At 34.9% G+C, this 16,725-nt stretch overlaps 1 long non-coding RNA gene across 1 annotated transcript; it reads left to right on the forward strand.

Moving 5' to 3' along the window:
- The first annotated feature begins 896 nt into the window (after nt 1-896).
- Nucleotides 897-4,642, forward strand: LOC134731407 (uncharacterized). Its single transcript, XR_010113632.1, has 2 exons — nt 897-947; nt 4,305-4,642. It is a non-coding gene; the product is annotated as an uncharacterized lncRNA (long non-coding RNA).
- The last annotated feature ends 12,083 nt before the right edge of the window (nt 4,643-16,725 follow it).

Consider the following 16,725-nt stretch of genomic DNA (forward strand, 5'->3'; position numbering starts at 1 on the left):
TTGTGATGAAACGTGTGTGGGTGCACATGTGTGTATGTGTAGGAAATAAACTCAAATGGCAAATATATATATATGTGTATATATATATTTTAATTCATTGCATTAAATTCATAGTTAGCTCATAGTCACACAAAACTTAGTCTCTTTCTTCTCTGTCATTCTCTTCTAATTTGTTTTGCTTGTTAAGGTACCATGGCAGGAGAACAGGAGATCACAGAAGAAATCCAATAATTAAACCACTTTGCCTGGCAAGTAACCCATTGGAAGCTAATGGTTCTGGAGAATAAGTTGGTAGGAGCACTTAATTATGGCAGCCTTTAATTCAATGTGAGCTGCCTGAACACTAAGAGTTTGATCAGTATGTGTTAATCTAGTTAAAATAAGTACTTTTTTCCTCAAAGTAAACTGGGTAGCTAAATGTATGCATCTCAAAAATCTGATTTATAGTAACTCCATATTTTAGAGATAAAGATTTAGGTAGGGTTGCATTTAAAACAAACCACTTGCCATTATCTGCAAAAATGTGGTTATTCTAACTTCGGGATTTAGTCTTACCCAAGTTTTTTCTTTTTATATACACATGTACTCACACATATATGTAGTGAATGATGATGACATGTAATGAAATAATACTGTATTTTCAAAGCCACTTACCTTTTAACCCACTCAAAACAGTGCCCATGCATGCTGATTATGTGGCAGTTGAGACCAGCTGCCTTATGGCTTCTTTTCTATTGAAGTTGCGTTCTAGAACTGACAGAAGCCTTAACCTTTATTTAGCGGGAAAAGCCATTAATCTGTCTTCAGACTTTCCCCTACCTCCCACAGAAAAAACAATTTGCTCTTCAAAAGTTTGTTTGGAAATGAAACCAAATTCTGTGTTTCCTCTACAGATGGTTGACCTCTTTCAGTTGGTGACTGCATTACTCATTTAAACAATTATACAGGTCAGTATAGTGTAATCTAAATTATTTAGTCTCTTAGTGTTTTTCAGACACTACTGACAGTTGGAGAGGCTCCAGCTGCTGGTGGTACCTGGATTTGAACTCCACACAATGATAACAGAATTTTAGTCTGAATTCAAGAGCCTATCCATTGACAGTGCCTACTAACTCGCTTGACAAGCTTGCACACTGGTCCCAAGGGAGTTATAACTTAAGTATCAATATGTTGACACATAAAGATTTTCAGAAGAAAAGTTTAAAATATGTGTGATTTTGAAACAATCATTATTACCTCGTTGATCTTTCTTCTGAAGCCTACCCTTGAAATACCTTTCTTTTTTGTTTGTCCCCCACAGGGAGCAATTCTAATCTACCAAACAGATTAGCAAAATATTATGATAATCTTTTCCATCTTAATTTGTACTGGAGACCCAATGTGCCCCAGTATCAACCTTAATTACTGTACAACATTTCAGCAGTGTAGTTCATGAAAATGTCAGGGAGCTAGCTAAAGGGGACTTGGGGTCTTGGAAACATCAGCAGGGAACTAGTAAGAGAATGTGTGCTCCACAAGACAATGGAGATTTACAAATACAAAATTTAGGATGGAGATGGAAATGAAACCCAGGGCTAAGGTGTTAACAGCAAGCAAATCCAATAAAGGTTGAGTTTCTCAAGGTAGAGAGAAGGCACAATGCAATATAGTCTGGTGGTCTTTCTAATACCTTTAAATAATTTTAAAATTAGTAAAATTTAGGTTCCAGCAGTTAACACAACAGCTTGTAAAATGACTCTTTATAATGAGGGATCTAGTATGCTCAAGTTAATATATCAGTTTGAATTAATGAATTTTTAATTCAGATTCCTTTTGCAGCTTGAATTCAGACTAATTACAGGTTTTAAATTGTCACTAGTCGGAGCTCAGCCAAGGCATATTTCCTCTCTTCTTTACTTGCACCCTGAGAATTCATGAATCAATTTTTTTCTGGGTCATGACTTTGCCCCACCAGGAGCAGATAAAACCCTTTAGTGAGAAGAAAATGCAATGGCAGGGATCCCAGTCAGTCAGAATTTGTACGCAAAATACAAGGAGGTAAAAATGACAGAGGAAATTTCCCAGCTATGAGGAAAAAATGCTCAAAAATCACGTATATAATCGAAACAGTAATGAATTTAGTAAATACTTTTAAGCACAGCAGTATCCACTTTTATCCTTGTAATTTAGGATTATTGGATATTTTAGGAGAGGGACTGCCTTTTGCAAACCTTATTTTTAAACAGCAGAGGTCACCTTAGTACAAACCTCTTCGGGGGGGAAATGCTTTCTGTTCAGTGGTGATAAATGAAGTACTTTCAAACGATCAGCAACCCTTCTCTTATTTCATTGAAACTCAAAAATCAAACTCACATGGTTAGTTGGGAATTTAAGAAAGTTGAGCAAAATGAAATTGTTTTAAAGTTCAATTACTTTTTGTTTATATCCATTTTTAAATGATTCTTTTCCAAAAGGAGAATTATATGAAATAACTTAAGTAATCACAGGGTCCGATATATTTCTGACTTGGTTAACAATATTCCATTTTGTGTTTACTATTAAAAATATCCAGTAAATCATTCTGGCTGAACCACTATGGCTTATTTTTAAAGCTAATTGTATCTATAAAATATACTTCTTAGGAAGGAATGGCTAATAAATAGCTCACTAAATGTAAAATCTTCCAAAAGGCAAAAAGTAAAAAGTTATTAAATAAAACTTCATTTAATAAAACATAGATCTGTTTAGATAAATTGATAATATTCTCATGTTTCGTTTTGTGACTTTCGTAGCTATAAGCTATAGTTCACTTAATAATGTGTGATAAGCTAGTTTAGGCATTTGCTTTTCAGATGTTTGAAGACCAGAGGATGTGAAGTGGAATGTTTCTGTTTTACAAGACTTGATGTAAAAATATTCTTTTTTAGTAGTCATAAGTTCATTAGAATACACTTTTAATTAATAATTATGTCTGGTTACATTATATGATCTTTATTGAATTCATATTTTAAATAAATTGACCTATAAGATATAATCAATTTTTGATAAGTAGTTCAAATGATTCTTTTATTGAACATGTCAATATGTCATTTTCATGTTATAATGAACAACAATAACTATTCTGACAATAGGAATAAGATTTATTAATACTCCCTCCTTCCTCTGCCTTTTCCTTCTCTCCCACCAGATGACAAAGTTGCATAACTTTCACATTGACTGCTAAGACAATTGCCCTCTTACAGGGAGTGGGAGGGAAATTCAAAGAAATAAAAATTCCCAGGAAATTCTCAAATGCTATTTTAGATTTTAATCACTTTATTAGATTTCTTGCTTGAGTGATTTGTGCAGAAAACATTTTATCTATTTTGTTTTCCTCTGATTACCGAACTGTGTTGGACACAAAAGTCTACTTGGAACTAGCTTACAGTTTAAAGACAGGTTTAATAACAGGTGAACACTGGAAAATATGCAAACAAAATGGCAGACATGAATGACTTCATTTAAAGCATAATTGCTTCTCATCAACCCAAGAAATCATGCAGAAACAGTCTCTGTTTTATCCAGCCAGGAAGAGACCAGAGAAATCACTCAGGCAGAGATACTAAAAGGAAGGTCCATTCTTGGGTCTCAGCCAGACAACCACTCTACACACAGATCCAAGCTTAAAGACAATAGTCCTTAGAATCACAGTTCATCATAACAGATAATTATACAGCAAGTAAGACAATAAGGTTTTTTGGCCTCTGACTATATAGACTAATTGCTGGCTATGGAGCTCTGCCTGGAAGGCATACAGCACAGCCTCTGCAATGTCTTCCTAATATGTGGGGACTGGTGTAATTTGGGTGGACAAGAGGTTTACTGTTTAGTGAATTCCATATGGTGGGTCTTTCTCTTTTGCCGATTTTTTTCCCCTGACAGACATATAAGTATTTCAAATGATTCCTGACATATCTACCTGGAGGGAGTTTAAAAGGAAATAATCCTGCCTGGTATTCCAAGGAAGCTTCCCATTGATTTCTAAAAAAAAATCGATAGAAAGGATGCAAAATTCTGGCCACTTAACTATAGTGTTTAACATTGCACATTCCATTCCAAAATATTAAAAATTAGGATACGATATCAACTTTTATTTAAATGCATATGGATGTCAGCACTTTTGCTTGATAATACAGGCAAAACCAAGAGTTAACGAACATTGCTTTTGAATATGCACCTGGAAGGAATAAAGTCCCACTCTCGTTTTTGTTTTGTTTTGTTCTTTTTGATCTTTAACAGAATCCGTCATGATTACACTTGTTATTTATTTATTTATTTATGATCAGGAAAGATGAGAGGTATCAGCTTTGAAGATATTTATTCACCAGAGAGAGTTCCCGACAAGCCAGCAAGGGGGTGCAGAGACTCAAGAACAGTGATCCTGCCTCTCCCCATCAGAAACAAATATGTCTCTCTTCAGTTTGTGTAGCCCCAAACACCAGCCAATTAACTTGAAGCTGAGTTTTGACTCAAACTCGTGACCCTTCAGGCCATAGGGCCCTGTGTTCTGCATCTGGTGTCGTTGAACCAAGTTAGGATAAAAATAATCTCTGCTATTGTTTCTTTGTGTTTGTGTTGTTTCTTTTTCCTTGCTTTTAAAAATAAATAATGCTTTTAAGACCTACTGAGGTCTTTACGATTCCTAAAGCTTCCTACATGATATTTGTATGTTTTCTCTTCTTTGGAAGGAGAAAAAAGCTGGAACACAATCATTTTTATTGAACAAAGTTTGCAGTTCATTAAAGGCTTTCTGGCTCCCATGTGCAAGTGCTGACCATTACATCACGCGCCCTGAGGGTTGTGCTAGAAAAGAGAAGAGAAGGCGAAATCAGCAAAAATAAAAGAGTCTTCCTGACTTGAATTGAAAAATGTGCTTGTTTTTTGTTAAACACCACAAATTTGCAGGAAGCCTGGCAAGTGTAATAGCATTCTGAGCATATGCTACCTCGGAGGCACAAAGCCCTCGCTTAAAGAAATACACTCAAAACGTACACTTTGATCCCCAAGATTTGATCAAATGAAACAATAGTTTCCAAGCTGTGTCATCTATTACAAAGTTAGTTTAAAGATTCTGTTAAATAGGAATGAATATGTACCACCGAAACCATTTTCATTTCATTCACTTTTTTTTGTAAAATAATTTTAAAAATATTCCAGTGGAAAGAAAAAGATGGATATCTTTCGAAATAAGGTGAACTGAGGAGCAAAACAAAAAAGAGGGGGCTGAGGATAGAAAATTTGCTCTTTTATTCTATTTAACTCCTGTTTTCTAAGAATTCAGCAACATTTGGCTATTGGGGATGTCTGGAACATATGACTACGTATACAATCTATGTTCAGACGTTGTAAGTAATATCATAATAGAGGTCCAGAAGTGTAATGAGGTGGATGTGTACAAAAGGGGCTTCAAGTAGTGTCTGCAACCCAGTGGCCATTAAATTCTGATATACTTTTGGCCCTAAATAGTGTCTATTTTTTAAATTGCGAATGCAGTGAATTCACCATTTCTTTGTGGTTTGATATTCAGAAGAAAATAAAAGCAAAACCAAGCCCAACAAGGCCAATATCATTGCTATTGAGGCGATATTTTAATGTATTCTTTTATTGTGTGAATACTTTTTTGAAAGTACACAGATCTTAAATATCATAGCTAGAAAGTTGATATGGCTTAGATTTCAGATGATAAACACTACCACACGGTGTCATATTAAAATGTAAAAACTATGTATGCATGCCACAGCCTCTGCCTGCTATGAGTTTGGTTGTACGAATGTTTTTTTGACTTCTAAATCACACATTTGCTAAAATGAGCTCTGGTAGATATCAGTTTGCGCACAGGCACAATGTGTCTCAGTCAGATTCATAAAACAGATAGCTGAACTATACTTTGACTTTTGACATCAACAATCTGACTTCAATATTTCTCCACAAAAAGAGACTCCTGACTCTGTGCTGTTTCAATGTGATGGATAGCTTTTCAGCTGCTGACAGCACTGAACATAATAAATGTATTCATCAGCATCGGGGGCTGCACATCCCCATGTCTTAAGTTTTATAGCTAGTGGTTTTGAAATGCCACCCAGAAACACCTGCAGAACTGCCTTGTTTCTGCAGAACTGCAAAGCCACTGTGAAAAAATATTATTATAAAGTTGTCTGTGTATCAGCATTTCTGTGCTAAACAACCTTTTAACTGCCTACCCTCTAATTTTTCTTTGCCTTGAAACACTTGCAGACACATATTTTAATTTAAGCCGCTCTGTTTGACTCCTCTGATCATCTGGGTTTTCATTGTCATTGCTTCACAATAATTTAATGTCATATATAATGGCATCAAATTGGGGAAAGCCCTAAAAGCTGCCAATCCAAAGTGATCTGAATGTTCCCGAGTACAAGTCTAGATAAGCTTGACTTGTTTGTGCCAACATTATTCATCACATTCTGTGTCTAACTGGGCCAGTGTTCTCTTGCTATTGCATTTTTAAATCCTCTTTCAACATACTCTGAAGCTCCTTAATCAGTGTGCTTTCTATACTACAGTTAACAAAATGGTTGCATGTATAGATATGCACTAAAAATAAAAGAAAGAGTATTGTGACGATGCTTCCTACACTGCTATCTAAACGTTTTCCCATATTATTCTTTAACTTGGCTCTTGTTAAACAAATCGCATTTTGTTTGCCGCTAGAAGAGGAGAGTTGGACCACATGTGCAATTCCACATTGGTTTTAGATTTTAATTTAATAATATTACAGAGAGCTAACTACTGTTAACGAAAACTTATTTGTGAGGCTACTCCAAAGTTGATCATATATGTCTTCTTGGGAGGAGAAGAGTTTTATTTTATAGCTAATTAAAAGTTTCTAAAGATGCTGTGGATTTTTTTTTGTGCAAATTAAAATTAATTAGAGTTATTAAGGAGCCATGAAAAGAAGGATTTGAGAAATAGTGAGAAATATTATTTAAACCCTAATGGAATTCAGTGAAACCCACAGGTCTATTACAGGCCCCTGATTTGCCAGGATCACTGCAGGGAATCTAACATTAATAAGCACACTGGTAATTAAATCATTTGTTACTTTGTCTGTAATGTTGTAATGTTTCACTGATACTCTGTCAGAGCTCTTTGTGCAGATCAGAGCTAATCAAAGGTAATCAATTTTCAGCATTTGAGAAATCTGTAAATGATTATACATTCATCAGATCATTTAGTGGAGTGCAAGGAAAGTGCAATGCAATTAATCTTCCTGCATGAGGAGGAATTACCACCACAGAATTCAACAGTTATAATTAATTTCATTGTCTTGCTGTGAATTTTGATTGCTTTTCTTTGGACTGTATAGTACAAATGATGATTCATTGCAAAGTATTTGCAAAGCAAACACACCAGTGTGCTATGCAAATTAAAGTAGCTGTATAACAGATAGGTTTCAAACTTCCTATTTACTCAGGGTTGTTGAGTACTAATTTGGCAAATAATAATTGCTTGTTAACTTTATACACTCTTCCCTTGAATATCAAGATTGGTAACCAATATAAATAGAAAGCACGTGCTATTTTGTATCTTATGGTATGTATGCAAAATACTAGCTAGCACTTAAACTTGTTCGCTTTACCAAATGATTTAGGCATTAAAAATGGTTATTTACTTCTGAAATCATTTGCTATTTATTTTACTTAAACAAAATAGCAGGAATAGATTATGCATAGAAGTGGGTGTTGCCTTTCCCATTAATTGTAACTAGAAATGTTTAAGAGACTTTCACTTGAGACATTTGATTTTTAGAATCTATTTGTAATATAGAATGCTGCTATTTAACAGAAATATGTAATTTTTGGTACATAGTAGGGTGTTGCTAAAACAAACTCTTCGTCATTTACAGATTTCCTACATAATCTCCAGTTTCCCAATATTCTGTACATTTAAAAACATGCTTGCGGAAACAAATACCAATTCAGAAATGATCTAAAAAGTTCATCTCTTATTTTGTGATAAATAAAATATATATTTTTTGAGACAGTGTTTTGCTCTTGTCGCCCAGGCTGGAGTGCAATGGCACGATCTTGGCTCACTGCAACCTCCACCTCCTGAGTTTAAGCGATTCTCCTGCCTCAGCCTCCCAAGTAGCTGGGACTACAGGCGCCTGCCACCACGCCTGGCTAATTTTTGTATTTTTGATAGAGACGGGGTTTCACTATGTTGGCCAGGCTGGTCTTGAACTCCTAACCTCAGGTGATCCACCCACCTCGGCCTCCCAAAGTGCTGGTATTACAGGCATGAGCCACCGCGCCTGGCCAATAAAATGATTTTTTAAATGAAATGAAAGTTAATGATAAACAATAACAATGTGCATAACTTTAACGTTAACTGTTTGTGAAATGACTCCAATTCCTGTAATAATTAAAACGTGAATCATTATTTTTTCTTTAAATCACTTTGTGAGATCCAAGTCTCTAGTGTTTTTCCCTAAATTAAGCTTATCTAAGTGTTAAAATCAGCTTCAATCCTTTACATACATATACATCCAAAAATATGAAACCCCCCTTTAATATTTCTTAATCAGGAATTTGAACTATGTACTTGAATGTCAATTGAAAACCAATATAAGATGTTATATTTTCCTCACATATGTTCTGTGTGTGATGTTACTTTTGTAACATCTTTGCTGATTGAACGTTGAGGAATAAGTAACTTTTTTCACATGTTAATTTTTAAACCTGTGAATTAGTTTAAGTTGGTTCAGTTACCTGCTAAAATCAGGAGTACTATAAGTCTTTTCTGTTCTGAAAAACAAAAACAAGAACAAAAACCTGAACAAAACTCTAATGGGTTAACTGACTAAATTAACACCTTCCAAACCTGTGAAATTAAAAAGTTAAGATATCATCATGTAAAATTCATGGTAAGGTAAATAATACAAGATGTAGACTAAAATAATGCAAACTTAATGGTAAATTAATACTTTTTTTTCTGAGAGAATAAATTAAACTGTCTGGAAATCCAAATAAATATTCAAATAACAAATGAGGCCCCAGACCACTATTTTGCTGTCAAAATCCATAGAGCTATGGGAAAACTCTTTATAGCATCAAATCTGTCATATGCTTTGATGTGGGGATGCAATGAATGCTTCATTTAAGATTTTGATAAAATACAAATATTAAACAAGATAAGTAATATACAGGTATATTGTATAAAAATTTTCCTATTTCTTAACCATAAATGTATTTATATTATCTCTTTTTTATAGGATTTTAAAAACATTTATTCAAGTTACTTCATTTTAATCTTTGCTAATATTTTTCTTTTAATGATTTTTCCATTGTTGCCAGCATCGTAGCAATCCTGTTTTATAATTCTTTCCAGTTTTCATGTTTGATGCACCATGCTGATTTTAGGTACTGAAGTTGGTTCAAGCAATATTATGTGTTAAATACAGTTCAACTAATTTAAAATTTTTGAACTATATTATAAATTATTTCTGCCAGGTTCAGAAAATTTACTTAAGAAAAACTAGTCTCTTCAATTGATGCATTCCCTAATTTATTTAAGGTTGGATCAGCAGGTACTAATTCACTTGATCATTTTGACTAAGTTTACCAGTCAAATCATTAGAAAAATATAGTTAATAGAATAAAGATATAAACACAAGATAAACCAAAGATGGAAAAAGAATAAAATACATAATATAGAATGTTTTCTATGAGGATCATGGGCTTTTGAGTGAAAAAGACTTGGTTTAAATCCTGGGTCAACTTCTTTCAGGTGGTGTGACCATGTGAAATTTTCCTCACATAAACTTTTCATGTGTTGTTCATAAAATGAGACTAGTATTCTGTTTTGCAGAAAGTTATTGTATTGGAAATGCATGTTAAACTCTCTGGCACATAGTAGGTGCTCAAAGAGTGAAAGCTGTTATTATGACCCACAGAATGAAGAAACGACATGTGTTAGGTGATGGTGGCAATAGAGGAAGAGAGAGCCATAACTTTGGGCTTTTGTAGGAATGTAAAACAAATTTTTTCAACATATTGGCCTGTTTGTTACAAAACTCAGGCAATGAAAAATATACTGTTATTGATTAAAGAATTTGAAACACATGGTTTGGGTTGGGGATATAGATGTTATGAAGTTCTTCAGTAATTGTTTCTGAAAAGGTTTTCTTTTATTTTTAATTAATATGCTTGAATTACTTCAATAATCTATTCCTGCATGTCCATCAACTTACATCTCTTACATATCTACTTTTTAAAAAGTTTGCATAGGGTTCCCGAATTATGACCTCCTTTTTCATTTCCATTGTAAGAGAAAAGTTTGAAATGGTAAAAATATTTCAATAATTTCTACTAGCTTGTCTCAGCGTTATTTTTAAAGTAATAATAATTAACAAACTTATTTATTAGATTTATCTTCAATTTAGCTAAGCAATTATTTTCTAGGTAGGACTGTAGAATCCAAGACATTCAGAAACTTTTAGTTTACCACAAGTCAATTTGAACAACTGAGTCAAGGGTCAATATTAAGGTATGAAAATGCAACGTAAATATTTTTTAAAGTAAATATGTCTCTGGAAAGATAAATTTTCATAGTATAATTTTTCCACAATTCTTGGCTGGCTCTTTTCTAAATCTCCTACAAAGTATAAATCAAAATATTTTGTAAGTAAAAAATAAAGCCAGGGCTAGCTTTATAAGATTGGAAAAACGTATTTTATTTTTATTTTAGTAACTACAAATTCAGGACATGCTCCTTATATAACATTTAATTAATCATTTGATGAAACTTGATATTTCACCTAGTGTACATTTTAGGGAAACTTTTTATAACTCAGTAAATATATTTATTAACTAAATATGATTGTTGAATATATGTTTCTGCTGGTTATTTCCATAATCCGTCTACTAAGTAACAACACTGTTTTCTCTTTTCCTATTCTTAATATTCAGAAATTCTAAATTTATTTTGTTGGACATCCAAGTGGCCTTGAGAAATTCCCAGCTATAATAATGAATGAAATGCAATTGGTGAATGAGCCATATATAGTGTTGACAGATTTTACAAGTGTTGTTGTGTTATTTTAAAGCAGCAGCCTTTGAAATTTTCCTTTAATGTAAGATGGAGAGCAACGTAAATAATATATCTGACTTAAAGGATATGAAAATAAGAAAAAAACTTGGTAGTTTCTTGCAATATCATAATTTATGTGAAACATGCAAAAAAATGCATACATAGCACCTTTCCTGTCTAGCTTCAACTGCATTCATTTGTTGTCAAAACAGGTTTCCATATTTAACTTCTTTTTTTGATTATGCCTTTTCCTTTATTTCATGGAATGATATGTTATTATCTCTGAAGTGTAGATTTCTGCCAAGTTCTATGCACTTCAGTGTTAAGAGTATGGCCCACAACTCTGGGAATCTTTGTTGAAGCTGTAGAAATAAAATGAATAGTATCAAAGCTTGATGGCATCTGTGGATAGGAAACTCATTAAAGGCCCCAGCCCTCTGTTTTATTTCTAACCACATTTTCCCTGTGGGATTTCAATGTCTTGCAGGATGAAACCAGCAGGACTCATTACTTACAAAACAATGTTTAGAGTCCTTTCGTGGTGCTGGAATGCTTCTGCCAGTCAGGTAAAGAACCTAGGCCTTTATCCTTTTGGGGACAATGCCGGCCAGCTCACAAACTGCTTGGAAAAGTCATGCCTTTGAATGTAACTGCAGGTGTTGCTCCCCAAAGGCTGTTGGTTGGTACCCTCCTATGCAATGTACAATGGGATAATAGAAAATTCACTTTGGAATTCAAACAAAGTCTTAGAGAAATGGAAATAATAGGAACACAATTTTGAGACTTCCTTAGTTTTTCCCACGAACTATGGACCATGACTAATACCCTCGGGGCAAAAAACATCCCTTTGCCTTTAAGGGATGTATACAATTCAGTGTTTCAGATAAGTAAGTTTCATGACCTCATCAATTTTGTGGCTTCTATTCATTTACCAGAAAATAAATTTAAGCAAGAGGAGAAAGCCATGTTATGGGATAGAACTTTAAGACACCAAATCTAAAAAAAGGTCAATGCATTTGAATATAAAGTACAATATATAGCTTTTTTTCCTTCTAAAAGAAATCATTGCTTTAACTAGATTCACTAAATCAAATTAGTATAGTTCTGAGTGAATTGCCTGTCTCTTTTTGGCAATGTGGCTAGTGGCATTTTGGAAATATTCTTAGAACTTGTAAAATTCCTGCAAGAATAATAAGGACCTTGCCATTGTGGAATCAAAGAGATTCAATCACTTAAAGTAGTACTATAGGCTTGTCAAGTGGAATTGCTTTAACAGATTTGCTGAATAACTCATCCATAATGGCTGAAAATTTCAGCCATTTTGTTAAAACATCCAAGGCAGGAGAGATTAGTGCACACTATAGAATAGCATATGTATAATCACGAAGAAATTTAGACCACGTCTGCACTGTGAAGTACCATTTAAACATCCCAAGCTCTAGTCATTGCATTATGGAAAACAATGTGAGCTATCTAAAAAAATGAAGTGTGGTTTGTCCTTTGCTAGCTGATGAGACTTCAATAGCATTTAGGCTTGGTAAATGTATTTCTAAATAAAGTTGCTATCATTACAGCTTATCCTTACAGATGAGAAGTTCATGTAGAATTTAACTGGAGGGAATATAAACAGTTAAATGTGGCAACCATAGAGAAGAAGTTAATCAGTGAGAAAGTGTTAACCTAGTTGTTGAAGAATTAGTATCAGTTAGATTCCTATTAATAATAATAGGATGAGCCGACAACAAACATCTGGGTTGCTAAAATGAGAAACCATTAAGCCTTTCTCTTTTAAACACATTGTTGACAATGGAGACATGCATGTTATTTGTCAATGGGCAAGTTTCAAGTTGCAGATTTCAGGTATTTGTTTTCACAATTTTATCTTAATTCTGAAACTGAAATCAGCAAATAAACTGCCATTTTAAAGATTGTCCTTCAAGCTTGGTGTGCTTTGCAGAAATGATCATGAAAGTAGCTGCTGGGATAGGAAGAGAGAATCATAATTTAAGATGTGAAATTCATCTCTTATTTTCCATGCAGAAAATGTCAAAAATACGATACTTGATTTTGTACAAAGGTGAAAAAAATCTTAGTTGAGAATAAATATTTTCCCCACCTATATTTCGAATTTTACATTTTGAGGGTTATATTTGGCTTGAGTTGCATATGGCATTCAGTAGAATAAAAACATGTCTATAAAAGTCATCTTCAGCTTGAATTTAAATTCATCTGCTTGTTACCTTGTTTAAACAATAAAAAGAGAAAATATTCACCAGGAAAGATGTTTAAATACCAGGACGTAAATAATGATGTAGCCCTGTAATTTGAATAAAATTTTAATGGAAAGAAGAGCAGATGAATATCAGAATATGTTATGAATAGAATACATGCAACAGAAGGGTATTTCCTATCAAAAGAAAAGTGGTAAGAAATTTAATAGCTCTAATTTATAGTCCCAAAACTAATGCATTTGGAATAGGATATATAGAACTCTTTAAGCTTCTCTCTTCCAAGAATCTCAAGAGTCTATACACATGCAGATTATAAAATTGAGTCAGAAGGATGTTAACACAATCAACAATATATTTTGGTTTTCACTGTTTACATAACTTTTGCCAGAGACCAATGGGATAGGTCAGCTGCACTTCCAGAAATCAAAACTTTAATTTTAGCATTTTTTTCTACAACACTTCTATATTCTCCAAAGCAAAGTTGCTAAAAGGATTAGAAAATTCCTCTTAAAAGCACACAAAGCTATTTGGAAAAAAAAATCAACTAATTAACCAATCTAATGAGTCATTCAATAGTAAAAGCAGGATTTATTTTACATGTTCCAAATATGCCAGCAATTGCTGCCTCTTCTTCCAAATCATATTGAATCCGTCTTTACCAAGCTTTCCCATCCCACTTGGCTGTGCTCAGGGACTTAGAGAAAGCCAATAAATAACACCCTCTTTTTTCCTCCTAAGTTTAGGATCAATTAAAAGATGGGTAGTAGAGGAAGCAGAATGAAACTCAAAATGTCAGCTGTATTACTGGTAAATGGTGGAAAACAGGACTTGACTAACAGGTAAACCACTAAAAACATAACCTATAAACAAGCCTCCCACATAGCCACAGGCAAAGTCCCATACCTGCAAACATCCCTAGCAGGGCTGGAGCCTCTTGGCTATAGGAGAGTGAACCTAGACGTATTCTCCCCATTGGCAGACAGATCTGAAGGAGAAAAATGCAGAACTGTCTTCCTCCTAAAAGCACCTGTACAGAAGTCGCTCTCCCTCCACTGGGACCTGAGAATGAAAGCGATGTGGGTCCTCTTAGACTTTTGTCCTTCTAAGAAATAAGAATAAATCAGTCAACAAATAAATAAAATGAGGACACTTCTCTTCTTAGAAAACAAGATGAGTGGGGAGTAAATATGTCCTTAAAAACTGTCAGATAAATCTTTTAGTTTTGCTACTGAGTTGAAAATCTCATTTGTTCTGTGTACTTATTTTCTCTTTCTTTCCCTATTCTAAGTTTATTTATTTTGTGCCTTTTTTTTCCCTTTCCACATGCACATTTTTTCAAGTAGCCTAGACTGTTTTATTATGTAGCTGTTTGGGGACTAGAGAGGAAGGTTTTATTTTTTAAAACCTACGTATAACTTCCTATTCCTCACTCCACAGTATGGCTTTCTATAAGAAAATGTCTGAGTCAGATGCTGTAGTTGAAAGAGGAGTGATATTAATAAGACCAGTGAATTTTCTTTTGAAGGGACTAAAGTATTTAGGTGCCCATATTTATATCTTAATAAATCCTAATATACCTTTTCATCATACTCATATTTTTATAAGCTCTTTCCAGTTTCATTTCCCCCTGGTGAGGGACCCTGTTGCACCAATTAAATTAATCTGTTGTTTTAGAAATGTAAACTTATGTGAGAAGGGTGTGGATCCCTACTACTTAAAAAAAAAAAAAAGTATCGTTAGATCAAACCACTGCATGCCACTACAAACAGGCACTGAATAAAACTGATTTCTGTTTTTCACACATAGAGAACCTGTTATTGCTACTCAGAGCATGGTCCCCGGGCTAGCAACACCAGAATCATGGACAGCTGTTAGAAATACAGAATATTGGCCAGGCGCGGTGGCTCACGCCTGTAATCCCAGCACTTTGGGAGGCCGAGGCGGGTGGATCATGAGGTCAGGAGATCGAGACCATCCTGGCTAACACGGTGAAACCCCATCTCTACTAAAAAAACACAAAAAATTAGCGGGGCGTGGTGGTGGGCGCCTGTAGTCCCAGCTACTAGGGAGACTGAGGCAGGAGAGTGGCGTGAACCCGAGAGGCGGAGCTTGCAGAGAGCCGAGATCGCGCCACTGCACTCCAGCCTGGGTGACAGAGCGAGACTCCGTCTCAAAAAAAACCAAAAAACAAAAACAAAAAACAGAATGTTATGTGCCATTCCAGCTCTCCTGAACTAGAATCTGCCGTTTTACAAGCCCTCCCAGGTGATAGGTGGACACGTTACCTTTAGAGAAGCACTGGGTTAGGTAATTATTATCTCAAGAAGCTCTTGTTACTCAAACTCTTCTTGGAGCTGCGCCGTATAGAGGTGATGGGGATTTGTTCTGTTCACATGGTTGCCAGGAGTGTCTTAGTCCAGTAGCTGAGACAGTGAGTGGGTAGGCAGGGCCCCATGAAAGAGGTCCCTGACCCTGAGCTACTCCAGGGCACCACTGAAACAATGTGAACTGTGGACTCAGACCTGGGTTTGAGCCCCAGCTTCACCACTTATCAGCACTGCAAACCTGGCAAGTTCCTGGACCTCTCAAAGCCTCATATTCCTGTGTGTGAAATTAGGAAAATAATACTGATTTGTGTAGATTTATTGTAAAGATTACATTACGAGACATATGGTAAGTGCATTCCATACAGTAGGGAAATAATGTATTTTAGTTCTTTTCCCTCCTTTCCTACAAGTGAAAGATGTCCTTATTTTAATTTTAATAGTCTCAGATTCGGCCTCATGATTCTACACCAGCCAATGGGAGAGGTGGGGAGGGAGGAAGGTTCTCCCTTCCCTCTACTAGGCCCTTCATGATTGAGTGACGATTATCATATTCTATTCTGACCCACCACAAATAGCTCTCGTGCACTGATCACAGACTCTTCTCACAACCATCTTATTAAGTGGGAACTGTTCCTATATCGCCTATTCATAGGTGACATAGAGGTGCAACAGTTATGTAATTGTCCAAGGTCACACATCTTGTAAGAGTTCAGACTGAGATTCAAACCTGTGCTCTTTCTAGGGACCGTGTTATTCACAAGTGTGTTAGACACAGAAGTGGAAATATGACCTAAGGGCATGTATTTTTAGGTTAAGGGTAGAGTCCAAAATCTGGTAAAAAAAAAAAAAAAAAAAAAAAAAAAAACGGAAATTAACTGGTACACGCAGGAAAAGCCATCTTAGATGTTGGCCTCATTTTTCTAGGTAAGAGTCACACTGTTCTATCAAGCAGCAACAATTTCTCTACACTGAAAAGTTAAGTCACCTCATATTCCCTATTGTCTTAGGAAATAAATAATTCTGGCTTCACATAGCTACGTTAAAGAACTCTGGCTCAACAATCAATGGTGGTGGAAGAGAAG

This window comes from Symphalangus syndactylus, chromosome 9 (genome assembly GCF_028878055.3).
Source record: "Symphalangus syndactylus isolate Jambi chromosome 9, NHGRI_mSymSyn1-v2.1_pri, whole genome shotgun sequence".
Lineage (NCBI taxonomy): Eukaryota > Metazoa > Chordata > Mammalia > Primates > Hylobatidae > Symphalangus > Symphalangus syndactylus.